General features: G+C 48.4%; 1 protein-coding gene across 1 annotated transcript in view; it reads left to right on the forward strand.

The window, feature by feature from the left end:
• The window catches only part of MGMT (O-6-methylguanine-DNA methyltransferase), a 264,559-nt gene that overhangs the window by 226,490 nt on the left and 24,156 nt on the right, over positions 1-13,913 (forward strand). The gene's annotated exons all lie outside the window — the stretch shown is intronic.

Genomic DNA, 13,913 nt, shown 5'->3' on the forward strand with positions numbered 1-13,913 from the left:
TAAAGTCTCTGATAACGTAAAAACACTTTACCAGACAAGTTCTCCTTAAGCTTTTGTTTGGAGATTAATTATGACAACTAATATCATCCTATACACATAGCGGAGGTTTATTTTACATAGTGATTTTCTTCACAGTCGTTTTAATATAAGTGAATCTATATCAGCAACTCAAGTGAAAAGAATTTGAGCAAGCTCCAGGAGATGGTGGAGGCCAGAGGAGCCTGGCTACAGTCCATGGGGTCACAGAGTTAGACACGACTGAGCGCCTGAACAACAGCACAGTTACGTAGAGATACGTGTGTATAGATGTATACATACCTATACACTTAAGGACCTAGACATGACTGGGTGCCTGAACAACAGCAACAGTCACGCAGAGACACATGTGTATAGATGTATACATAACTATACCCTTAAGAAATTACCGTGAGATTTTAGATGAGGTGAATGTAGAGCAGTCTTGAATTTCAAAGTGGAATTTGCTAAATAAGTTCAGTGGTCTTCTAACTGCTGCCGTTGCAGCACAGCCGAAGGTGGAACAGAGCTTTCAGGGACAGCAAGTAGAGAAGCTCGGGCGAGTTGAGCTGATACCTGAGTTGACCAGCAAGGTCATGGGAGTGACCAGGCCACACCCTGGAGGTCTTTGCCCACAATGAACTGAAGCTGAGCATGAACGAGTCAGCACCTGGGCATCGTGTGGGGCTATCCCCAGTGGACGCGTCTCCAGAACAAGACTCCGTTGAGAGCTGAGTAGGCCTTGGCCGCACGCCACGCTCAGGTCCAGAGCCTTCCATCGTCCCAAGAGTGGGGCCCCCTCGGGCCGAGGTGGAGCTGTGGCTGAGTTTGGCCACCGCTGCCTGGCACTCACCACCTGCTCGGAACCGGAACTAGCCCCGCACATTGCCGGGCCTGGTCGAGGGTGTGCCTGACGCTCCTCGTGTGCACCTCACGCACACCGGGTGCAGGGCGGGGGTCCTGCTGTGCAGTTTGAGGAACTCACATGTGGGTTTGTCTTTAAAGTAGAGGCTTGGGAATCCTGGAGCAGCGAACTCTTCTGTCCACAGCTGCCATTTACTGCTCTGCCACCAGGAGCAGGAGCGGATTGGCCAGAGCGCTTTCCTTCTCCTTACATGTGTCAAATAAGTGAGCGCAAGTGTAAGGTTTAGGGTGTTTCAGAGCAGAGACGTTATGAAACAGGGCAGGAAGTATCTGTATAATATAATGAGGGTGTCAGCAGGGGGTGAGCTTGTAAAACCCTGCAGTCCTGTCCTCAGTGCTCGAAGAGAGTGGGGACTGGCCACACGCACACTGCCACCCCCCTTCCCGGCTCGGGCCCGAGCGTGGCCGGCTCTTCTCCTGCGGGTCATGGTCATGGTGGGTCTGGGCAACCAGGGCAAGCTGGAAGCAGGCACTGGGGAGGGATGAAGACTGCAGCCACCAGTAGCCCACCTCCTGTTGGACCAGCTCTGCAGTGCTGGAGGACACTCGTGACTGGGGCCAGGTCCCCTCCAGCTGGGTTTTGGGTTGGGGGCAGGAGGGTCCCCAAGGCCAGGCCGCCTGCTGACAGTTAGTGCTGGCTCCCAGGCCAGGATTTCCCATGCCGCAGCCTGTGCCAGCCAGGTTTTTCTAATTTAGCTCAATCACTTCTCCCAGGCGAGGACCAGGTGTGGGGATTTTTACAGTTTAAGAAGGGAGGTGGTGGGTGGTTGTAATGTGATTGCTAACACGGAGTTAATTGGCACTAGCCCCAGGTGTGCTGACACCCTTGCTGCTCAGGGCACGTTGGCTTTGCTCTCTTCCTCTCTGTCCTGGAACCAGTGAACTGGGCTGAGAGGGGAAGGCCCATGCGGGGAGGGCACTCTAGCACTCCCAGAGCTCCTGATGGCTGTGGGATCCACCAGGAAGAGAAACCTTTGCAGTCAGGGAGGAGCGGGTGTGTTTATCTGGAAGAAATGCTTCTTGACAAATTGTGTCTCCCATGCCTCTGAGGTCGTGAGCACATTTAGCATCCTTTGGGCGTCACCTTTCATCCCGTTCCTCTGAGATGTAGACGTGTGTACCAGACCTGCCTGTCTCGGCTTGGTTAGAAGTGCAGCAATGACGGAGCTCCTGCTGGAGTCCCGCACCTCCCCGGGTAACTCCCACAGCCCAGCCTGTGAGCCTGGGGGCCCTGCACTGGTTGTGCTGGCTGCCCAGCGCACCCCTGCTCGGGCAGGACCGCCACCTCACCTCTCAGGCTCTTTGCCTGACATGAGGGTCATGCTCACCATCTTTTTTTTTTTTTTTGGTCAGCCTGGTCACAAAACAGGGCCTGTTAGAATTACCATTTTTGTAGGCTAAGACATATATTGGAAATTTAACGTCCTGCATCTTCTTACCTTGGAGCATTTCTGAAGTCTGAGTAGTAACAAATTGATTATCTGGGTATTTCTATTAAGGAACTGTTAGGCCATCCTCCTGACCAGAAGTCTGGAGGAGGCCTAGGTGGCTGCCTGGCCTGTGGGCCACCACAGGTGGGATTTCTCTCAGAAAGGGAAGCAGTTCAGTGAGGTTCGTGACGCTGATGAAGGAACGAAAATGAGAGACGAGTGCAAGTGAGAAGGGTTCTGAGTCCTCGTAGGATTGTGGTTTTACTAATGTAACTTCAAAAACAGAAATGAACGTTTTGTTTTCTGAGTTTTGTGAAAGGGATTTGTTTTTGTGTTTTGCTAATGAGCTGCTGCTGCTGAGCTAGCTGCCTTGTAACTCAGTGAGGCATTTTTAGGGCGGTCGGGTCCTCCCTGTAAACCTCTTACAAAGGTCAGGTTTGTTTATTTTGAATTCATGTTTCTCCAAGAAACAGTTTTTTTAATGAAGCCATTATTCCTGAAATAAATCTTACTGTTTCTTTCGTAATAAAATACCATTTTAACTTAGTTTCTGTGAATACTCCCTCACTTCTTAATATTGACTCGTAAAAACGTTAGCTTCTTGGTGTAGTATACCTCTTAATACCTGTAGCCTTAGCGATCAGTGGCAGCAGCAGCCGGAATGACCAAAGCAGCACTGTGCCAAAAACAGGGTCCACGAACTGTCGAGAAGAGCAGGCTAGGGAAAGCAAAGACCTGCCGTCAGACCCGGACGTGTGCAGCACTCTCTCCCCTCTGCCCCAGAGGCCCTCCTGGCAGGTGTGGCCAGGCAGATGGGGGCAGGCTCACCGCCCTGGAACCATGTGCTTTTTCTGCTGGGCTGGGGGTGGCCTCCCTGGGCGCCCCGAGTCCCCTTGCTGGGGCAGGGCCTGGCGGTGCTCGGGACGGATGCTACAAGAAGCTGCTCCCAGGGAACGCGGGGGGCGTTCAGCCTTCCACCCTGTTCCGTCTCACAGAGGACGGCTTTCAACAGATGAGTTCTGAGTTTTCTTTTTAAAGTGTCTGCAATGTTCCTTTTTAAATGAAATATTTAACAGTTTAATAATTCCTTCGTCACAGCTATTAGCTTGTAGCCATGAAATCCAGTTGCATGACAGTAGTAAAATCTGCGTTTTTTAAACCTGCTGCCTAGAGGAAAGTTTCTTTGCAACTTCTGCTACCGAGCCTCAAGGATTCTTGCACTTCTGAGTCTCTTGTGAACCCTGTTTCAGAATGGTTCTCAACAACCCTACCCGTTTGTCAGGGGAAAAGCCCTTTTGGGGAGAATGAGTCCGTTTCCCTGCAGTGTCCTGCGTGTGGTCCCCTGAGCCTCCTCTATCTGGGGTCCCGGGGCCTGCTTTCTCCACAGTATCCTGCGTGTGGCCCCCTAAGCCCCCTCCGTTCGGGGTCCCGGGGCCTGCTGTGGCGACCTGTCACTCCCCACACCCTGGGGCCAGCCCAGGGCGCCCTCGGGGGGTGTGTGGTGGGGAAGGGAGGCTGTTCTCCCTGTCCCTTCCGGAGCCACGGCAAGATGCAGCTTTGTGCTCACGTGCCACTTGTACGGATATTTTCCCTGAATTAAAAACAAAGAATTACCGATTTAAAGAGAAAATAGCTATAATAGGAGATGCTTTACAGGTTCTGGTTGGTAGCCATCACTGTTCTCCCATAGTCTAAGTAAGGGATTCTAACAGTTGTTGACCTTCCTGAGATGTTACCTGGTGGGGCTTCTTACAAGGCCCATCTAGAACAAGTGAACCCTTGCACCTCAGTGGGAAGGAAACAGCTACTGAGAATGTACTCTCAACCGTCAAGCTGCTGAGCACTCTTCAGGGCTGACAAGACTTGGAAATCTGGGTCTGTGGCCTTCGACGTCTGAGGCTGGCAAAGGTGAAATGGAAAGACCCCGTGAAAAGCCTGGGAGCGGGTGGTCAGCCGCGGAGCTCAGGGTGCTAGGAAGGGGATCTGAGGTCTCGGATCAAGACCAGAGGCCGCTGCCAGGAGCAGCCCGTCCCCTCTTTCGTGGAAAGTAGCACCCAGCGTGTTGTTGTGGTTCAGGACCCTGGGAAAAAAGAAGGGGCAGTGTCTGAATAAAGCAGGGCGGGGCGCAGTGAAGGGGGTATGGGTGTAGGGGAGTCCTGGGGCGCAGAGGTGGGGAGCAGGCTGCCTTCCTCATCAGCGTGTTCACTGTGACGCTCCAGGGCTCCCTTAATTACCCCAGGACCCCTCCGCCTTTTCTGGGAGGCCCTCCCTCCAGCCTTCAGAAGAGCCTGCAGCTGACTCGTAGGCCAGAGGGAGTCCTCACCAGTGGGCCATCCTCTCCTGCCTGCCTGGCCCCCACCCTTGTTGGAATATTGCATCACTTCCAGCCCCTCAGTGGAGCAGAAGATCCCCAGAATTCTGCGTCCTGTGTTGGGGGCTCCCAGCCGAGGCAGAAGGAGCATCGTTTGAGACTGTGGACCCTGTGAGGCTGGCCAGGCCGGCTCAGGGAAGTCCGTGCCCTTCAGCAAGAGCATCCCGTCTCCACTGACCAAGTCCTTTCTGGCGAGTTGGTGCGTATCGCGGGAGCCTGAGGTTCTCCTGTCTCAGGGTTGTTAGTTTTCACGTTCTGTTTTCACGCAGTTTCCTGCCTGGCAGCTGTTGTTAGTACTTGTTTACTCTTTGTTCTGTGTAACCACATATTGAGCTAGCAGAGTTTTTAAAGTTTCACCTGGGATTGATTCAAGCAAACAAGTTCTGCAGGTTACTCTCCTAGCTGAGGCCCTCCCTTTTCCTGAGAGTGTACATATCAGAATGCTCTAGAAAGCCTGTTAACAGCTCTGTGTCCGCAGCATCTGTACTTCTCACCTCCTCCCCAGTCACATTAAAATCTTACAAGAGGCAGATGACATATGCCACATTTTGAGAATTACTGCTTTTAAAGAATGTATTAAAAGGGGTCTAACTCTTAAGTGCTTTTACTGTGTCTTTCACCCTATACTAAGGTCAATATTCCTAATTTAATAATGGTTTTGCTTGAGACATAACTGTGCCTCAGTTCAGTGCAGTCGCTCAGTCGTGTCCGACTCTTTGCGACCCCATGAATCACAGCACGCCAAGCCTCCCTGTCCATCACCAATTCCCAGAGTTCACTCAGACTCACGTTCATCAAGTCCGTGATGCCATCCAGCCATCTCATCCTCGGTCGTCCCCTTCTTCTCCTGCCCCCAATCCCTCCCAGCATCAAAGTCTTTTCCAATGGGTCAGTTTCGCGTGAGGTGGCCAAAGTACTGGAGTTTCAGCTTTAGCATCATTCCTTCCAAAGAAATCCCAGGGCTGATCTCCTTCAGAATGGACTGGTTGGATCTCCTTGCAGTCCAAGGGACTCTCGAGTCTTCTCCAACACCACAGTTCAAAAGCATCAATTCTTCGGCGCTCAGCCTTCTTCACAGTCCAACTCACATCCATACTACTTAAGCGATTTTGCTGTTGTAATCGACAACGTGAAGCCTGGCATGCTGCACTCCATGGGGTCGCAAAGAGTCAGACACGACTGAGCAACCGAACTGAATCCACAGCTTCAGTAAGTTCTAGGCTTTGCATGCCTCTCCCTGCTTTTAGAGCTTTGCTCACAGCCAGGTGACAAGGCAGGGGGCCCACATAGCGTTAACAGTTGATGGGAAAGACTAGGCAAGACAGGCTGCCCGTCGGAACGTCTGTTTGCGGGTATGGACGGACAACCAGATGATGCCCCCCGGAGCCTTGCCAGGATGCCCTGGGGTAGAGCCCTAGCAGCGGCAACCAGAGCCTTCAGGAGGTGTCTGGATACTTTGGCCAAAAATGTGTTTTTCCTCTGAAGCAGGCAGACAACCGAAGCTGTAGCTTCTTGTGGAGCGCTCTGAGCAGTGGGCGTGGCCAAGAAAGGGGCGAGAGGACCTTCAGGTTCTGGACGCTGACCTGAGGCTGCCACTGCTGTGAGGTGCCCGTGCTCACCTGGCCTGGGGAGCAAGCGGGGTGCAGTGCTCGCCGTCTCCTGTGCTGGCTCGGGTACCCCCGCAGCCCGCTGGGCTCCGCACGAGGGCCTGGGGTCCCTGCGCAAAGAGCCCTCTGACTAAGCAGTGATTACAGGGGGCTCCTGGGAGGCCTAGCTCAGGGGAAGTTTCCTCCTAAATCTAAGAGGTGGTCAGATCCATGTTCCCCAAGGTTTCCATAAATCAGGCAAAAAAAATTGAACTGAGAATGCCTTCACTCAAGGCTACAGGGTCACACAGTATAATTTAACCAAGCTCAAAGATAACCAGAAAGTTGGTTTGAAAGTCAGCTACTTTCAAACCTTGTAGGATACAATGAGGTCTCTATTACAAATAGTACTTAAAATTGAAATTATTACAAGTATTGCCTTTATGAGAAAATAGTAACATTAAAGTATGACTTATCTCTGGCATAGTAATTAAACATCCTACCAGTGAAGGTTCCGATTAAAAATGAGTCACCCTAATTACATTCACACGTTTAGAAAGACATTACCTACAAGGTCCTGTGTTGGACTTGGGTGTGTTTCACCTCGAAAAAAGGAATAGAGAATCAGTTTTCTTTCTGCTGGGAGAAGTGAGTTACATTGTCACTTTCTTCAATAATTTTCATTTGAAATGAGCTTTAAAAATTAAGAATCGTCTAACAAGCCTGTATTGTAACGTGACAAACCGACCTTTCCTTATGTGTCCTTCCAAAGAGGATGTTTAGTATTTTGTTGTCAGAAGATGTTGTCTGGTCACATTTACAGACAACATTAATGTATTTTGATATCATGCTAGCAATAATAAATAGAGTCATTTCTAATACTTGGGTTTACAGAGAAAACGATGTTTTAGTAAAACACTATATAAAACTAGATTTAAGTTACCGACGTTAAATGTGCAAGTATTGATATCAAACTAATGGCAATGATGCCGTCTAGCTATCTGTAGGATCCAAAAGTATACCAGCTGTTCCTTAATTTAAACGCTTTATCTCTCAGGTTTACTTGCAACCTTTATGTTCAAGATGACTCAGTTCATTTCAATCACTCAGTCGTGTCCCACTCCTTGCGACCCCATGGACTGCAGCAGGCCAGGCCTCCCTGTCCATCACCAGCTCCCAGAGCTTGCTCAAGTTCATGTCCATTGAGTCAATGATGCCGTCCAACCAACCAAGATGACTCAGAGTATAGGATTTATGAGCATACAGGTCCCATTTTGAAGGTCATGTTTCCATCCGAATGGAAAAGTAAGGTATCTCCTGGAGAAGAACCGTCTCTCTGACTTGTGGCTTTCATGACCTTGAGGGGTGGGACTCTGCAGGCAGGACAGACCTTCTGGAGGCTCAGCTGCCAGGGCATCGTGTGAAGTTTTAAGGCCATGTAACAAAGTGCTTCTGAAACTGAAGAATGAAGTAGCAGAAGTGTGTTTAGCTCTTCTGCATGTCTCTGAGCTATATTCAGACATTTCCTTGCCCTCTAAGTGCCAGGAAGCAGCAGCCCTGCTGAGCCCTGCCCTCGGCCAGCGTCACCCTGTACAGAATCCTTGTGACGATGGCGGCTCCTCCTTCCTCTCTTCTTGCACCGTGTGCTTACCACGGCACAGGCACATTGTGTAAAGGGCCACCCCAGATTTAGGGGCAGGGGGCATTGTCTGCTCTTTCTAAAAACACTGCCGCCCTCGGTGGGGCCACGAGGTCCAGCTGCGGCCTGCCCTTTGAGCCAATCCTCCAACCTAGGGAGGGCGGGAGGGAGGGAGGCCCAGGGCTCGCCACTCGGCCAGGACGTGCGCTTTTCTGAGTGAGCCCGCATCTCTTCCTCTTTGTGGAGTAAAATATGCAAGAACCAACATAGATGGCGTATCCCCCCCTTTTTCCTCAAGAATTGGGCCTTTGATGTTCAAGAGCAGCTAATATTAAAGACCATCCCTAGCAGTCTGTAGAAACTGCACCTATTTATGACAAATGTAAAACAGCGCAAATCTCGCAGAATATGATGGTATCATTAGTTTGTGAATCGCATCCTTGAAAATAACTGTGGAGGAGCCAAATCGGTTTAAAAGAAGATAACAAAATGGTTTAAGCTACTTAGGTTGAATGCCAATTATATTTTAATATTCAACTGAGCATATTTTACTAAGAAAAAAGGCCGCGTTGACGCATGCATAACTCATTGGCAGCGTCGGCCAGCTGTGCCTCTCCGCTCTCCGAATCACTTTGTGCATTTTAGTGGCATGGTAATTTAGTGGAGAACTACCTGAGTGATGGCATTTTCAATGAGCAGGTAATCTACAGAGAATTTTTATATGGTTATGAGTTCTGTGCTTCAGCCCGGCAACACAAAAATACATCAAGACCAATTACGGTATCAACTTCCAGTGTGGCGCCCTCGCCACGCAAGTGCATGTATTTCTGCCCCAGGCATTTCAAATTGCATCTAATTTGAAATCTTTGGGGTTTTAATTAAATTTCAGAATATATGGAATTCTTCATTAGCACCTGCTCTGAATAGCAGATTGCCCTTCTCTCGGTTTCTCGTTAAAGAAGTAGGCTGTGGTAAAGAGCATGTTCAGGAACCGATCATTTGTGGGGCCTGGGTATTGGAACAGAAATAGTGAAATGCAAAATAATATCAAAAAGATTATTAGTCCAGGGAGAGTCTCTTGATTTGTATTTTAATGGAATTTTACATTTCTCTTAATGATTTGCAAATTGTCCTCTGATTATAAGATGCATTAAGCTTTTCATTTTAATGGCAAAGACACAGCCATTAGCAGAATTTTTTTTTCCTGTCTCCTTTTTAGAGTGCTTCCCTGCAGCAGATAAATATTGAAACCATTAACACCTTTTGATGTTCGTCACAGCCCATGTCTGGGACCTGCACACAGCTCCTGAGATCTCTTGGTGTTCACACCTGGCCAGGGGCCCCAACTCTTCACCTGATGTGTTTCCTTTTCTAGAATACTGGACTCGTGTTTAAGGTTTCATTAGAGGTCTGGTGTGTCTGGGTTGAAGCTAATGCATTTAAATGTTATCCATGGTCCCAGTAGCGTTAATAGAAGCTGTGTTGTCAGTGTGGAGGATGGTGGTCAGCAGGCCTGGAGCCAGGGAGAGCCAGAGGGATACCCCTGGAGAGTTGGGAAGAGTATCCCTCCACCTTCTGACCGCCCTGCAGAGCCCCCGAGGGCACGGGCCTGGGCTGCCCACTCCGCCCTGAGGGTGGGGCAGCTGCCCGTAGTTGGGCCTCTGAGATGATGCCTTGCTTCTCAGGCATGGGCGTCTGGTCCCCCGGCATGTGCGTGGTCTCTGTGACCAGACTCTTCTGTTCCATCTGCTGCACAGGCTGCAGGAGCCCTGGGCCCTGACCCAGGTGCAGCGTTTCAAATCTAGGAGCCCTGCTCCCTGGGATGACCAAGGCTGCTGGCACCCAGCGCTTGCTCAAGTGCAGAGCTTGGCTCCAGGCGGAAGCAGCAGCCAAGGGCCTGTTCCTGAGCAGCCCAGCATGCAGGTCGAGTGAGCGCGGCCTGGTGCCCCGTGGCTATGTGGGTGGAGCCAGGCCCGCGCCACCCACCCGCCATGGTCTCTCCCCAGCTCGTGTGGCAGGTTCTCTGGCGGCTGCTCGGCCCGCCACCCTGGACAGAGCGTGCCGCAGCCCTTTCCTCCCAAGAGAGCGTGGAAGGAAGCGTGGGAAGCATCAGGACGACCACTTCCCGCTGCCTGGACGTGGCCCTCGAGTGGTTCTTGACAGTGGTTCCTTTCTTACGTGCTTCAGGGTCAGATGTCATTCAGTTTAACGTATTTATTGAATGTCTTCCCCAGACTTAGATAGTTGTCGCCCTCTCAAAGTGAAGGTGAGTTGCAAGGGGGGGACTCCAGGCCTCCCTGTCAGCCCATCCTCCACTGGTCAGTGGGCACACAGGTGCCCATCTCTGGCAGAGCCCTTGGCCAGACCATGGAGAAGGGAGTTCAACTGATCAGTCATTCAACAATTATTTATTGAGCTGTAAGCAAAGCCCTCTTTTTGCTCTTGGAACTTACAAACTAAACGAAGTTCTGGGCCTTATGAGCTTGTATTTTAGTAGGAAATATGTGTGTGTTTATAAGTGTATACTAGCGTATATATACACATACAGATCCCTAGACCATCAGGGAGTGATGTAATTGCTATGGAAAAACATTACCCAGGCCTTGGGGAGGAGGGGCTGGGCTGGGCTGGGAGTGGCTCCTCTGGAACGCATGGTCAGGGCCCCACGAGCTCAGAATCCAGATGCGTGGCAATGTCGTCATCTTCCCTCTCTTGTTTTAACAGTTAAATTTCGGGGGGAAAGCAAGAAAATTGTGTAAATAAATTCCTTTTGAATCATTTTTTATCATATGAAGGAAAGGAGCAGTTTCAAGAGTTTCATTAAGAATAACTGTTGAGTGCATTATTGACAGGTTGGTACTTTTTTTTTTTTTTTAATAGCCACTTCAGACAAAAGCATACTCATGAAGGATTTGTAAGGCATAAACAAAAGAGGGGAGACACATCTATGCACACCTGGGTTGAGGGTGGAGCCTGGCCAGCACCGCTCAGTCCTGTGTGTCCTCCCAGCCACGTTGGCCTTCCCCCAGCCCAGCTCCATGGTTTGCACTTTTTATATGGAGGAAATAGTACTGTGGCTTGCTTCTTTCATTCAGTGTTTCTGTGAAACTCATCTGTTTTAAATCCTGTAGAGATACTTTGCTAATTACGATGAATATAGAGAATCTCATCTTATGGGCATGCTGTAATTTTTTCCTATCCTCTGTCACTAGGCATTGGGGTTCTCCTCGTTCTTTGCCTTTTAAACTAATGATGTTACAAGTGCTTTTAGTACATGTGTCCAGGTGGCCGGAGGTATGGGCAGAGTCCTGGAGAAAGGGAAGCTACACAGAATTTCCACAAGAGTTGGTTGTAGAATGCTGTTGCATGTGAGGAGTGCCATTCTGGGAGGGGGGGCGGGGGAACCACATGAGATTGGCCTGGGGCTGCTGGGAACTGAGGCTGAACGAGTCCAAGGAGAGTAGACAGCACCGGAAGTGGAAATACAAGGGAGAGTTAAGGGGGGAAAAGTTGTGTTTATTGATTTTCAGTAAAAAATGATTAACTGTTCAGCATATAAATAATAAATTTGGCCTTTTATAATATAGAAGTAAGTAACAAAAGGTTGGACTGGGGAAATGGAAATATTCTGCTATCACTTGTTAAATTATGGTGAGCAAGTATCATTAATTGAAAGAAGAGTTTGATAAATTAAAGAAGCATATTATAAATCCTACAATGCTACTAAAAAATAAAACCAAAATGAATAGTTTATAGGTCAGTATAGAAGGTAAAATAGCTAATTTTTAAAGTAATCTAAAAGAAGGCAGAAAGAACAGAAAATAGCAAGTTGGTACTAGATAGATTCAAGTCCAGACATAGTGATAAGGTACTTTAAATGTAAATGGTGTTAAGGTTCAAATAAAAAAGCATAGCTAAACAGACTGGATTTAAAAAAACAGACTCACTGTATATTTCCTACAATAAACATAATTTCAAAGGACAGAGTTCTGTGCAAAGATGTAAGAAAGACAAAAGCCCACATGTTGGAAGGACCCTGTTTCCAGTTTCTATAGCCGTTTACGTGGGCTTGCCTGGTAGCTCAGAAGTGAAGAGCCTGCCGCCAATCCAGGAGACCCGGGCTCAGTTCCTGGGGCAGGAGGACACCCAGGAGAAGGGAATGGCAATCCACTTCAGTCTTCTTGCCTGGGAAATTTGATGGACAGAGGAGCCCGATGGGCTGCAGCCCATAAGCTCACAAAACACAGTTTATCGACTAAACAGCAGCAGCCATCTACATAGAATATCTCATAGAATTCTGAATATCTATTAAAATTAAGTAAATCTAACAAGGTTGAGGATATAGTTTTAATAAATAAGAATTAATTGATTTTTACGTAATTAAGGATTTAATTTAAAACACTGAGTTTTCAAGTAGTATCCAAAGTATATTTAAGATTAGCTTTAGTAAAAAGGACACAGACCTTTCCACTGGACAATATAACACATGATTGAGTGAAATTAAAGAGGACCTGAGGAAACTGCCTCAGTGGACAGGAACTGGAGCAAATCGGAGCAAACTCCAGGAGGTAGTGGAGAACAGAGGGGCCTGGTGGGACAGTCCATGGGGTTGCAGAGTCGAACATGACTTAGCAACTGAACAATAGCCGCAGAGCAAGTGCACAGCCCTTGGTCGTTGGGGAAGCCAGCATTGCCAAGAAGTTAGTTCTCTACGAACTGTTCTCTGTGTTCAGTCCCATGAGTCCTTTAAGTTCCCAGCTGATTCTAAATTTATATGAAAATGCAAAGAGGCTGGAATATCTAAAGCAGTCGTGAAAAAGAATAAAAATTGTAGGACTTAATTACCTGATTTTAAGACTTAAAGACACATCTTCTGGAGTCAAGACGCTGTGGCACTGGCTTAAGCCTTCAGTACTTAGAGCAGCAGAGCACGCTCGAGAGCCACACTTGTGCAGCCATTGCATCCTTGAGCAAGACTCCAAACGGGTGAGGAGAGTGAATCCTTTCAACAAACAGTGCTTGAACAGCTGGGCCTCCCTCTCGGTCTCTCTCTCTCTCTCTCTCTCTCTCACACACACACACACACACACACAGTTGCCTTGACCCCTAGTTCACACTGTACATGAAAATTAATTTGAGATGTATCATGTACATAACATAAAACAGAAACTCTAAAGCTTTTATTTAGAAGAAAACATGGAGAATATCTTCATGTTACTAAAAAAAATACACAATCCTGAAATACAAACTCATGATAGAAAATAACAATGAAATAGACTTTATCAAAAGTAAAATACATCATTAAGAAAATGAATTGGAAAGTCTTGGAGTAAAAGAGAATACTTGCTACACGGATATTCTGTGTCAGTAGCCATGGGTTGAATGACTGAGGCAAGTGATCTAGTTACAGAGGACTTCATTTAATCAATTAATATTTCCCCAGTCTGCCACTGATGTTGGAGGCTTGTCAGTCTGAGTGTCAGACAGGCAGTGTTCCTAGACCTGAAAGCCGCCGTGTCATTTCCCCGCCTTCTCCTGAGTGTGGTGTTGGCCCGGCAGGGTGGGCAGCCTTTCCAGAGAGCGCTTCTCCAGCACCGGGGAGCCCTTTGTCTGCAGTCTTGGTGTGTGGCCGCAGACAGCCATGGGCAGGGTACTCTGGTCGCTGCCTGCTGCTATGGAAGAGGACCCGGTTTGAAGTTGGCCATCATTTGTTGACCACACCACGGAGTCTGAGTTATCAGTGTTTTTTTCATGGAAACATCTGAAAGAATTTGAGCCCCTGATTATGTACAGGACTCAACCACTTTTTAAAGTTTTTAGTGGTAAGGTGCACACCTGATAACTGCAGATTCAAAGTTGAACGTTTTTAATTTTGTCTCTGCTGGTGCAAGTGAAAAAACTCTCCTCGCCTCACCCCTGCCCCATAAATGAAGACTCAGAATTCAGCT

This window comes from Oryx dammah, unplaced genomic scaffold (assembly GCF_014754425.2).
Source record: "Oryx dammah isolate SB20612 unplaced genomic scaffold, SCBI_Odam_1.1 HiC_scaffold_14, whole genome shotgun sequence".
NCBI lineage: Eukaryota > Metazoa > Chordata > Mammalia > Artiodactyla > Bovidae > Oryx > Oryx dammah.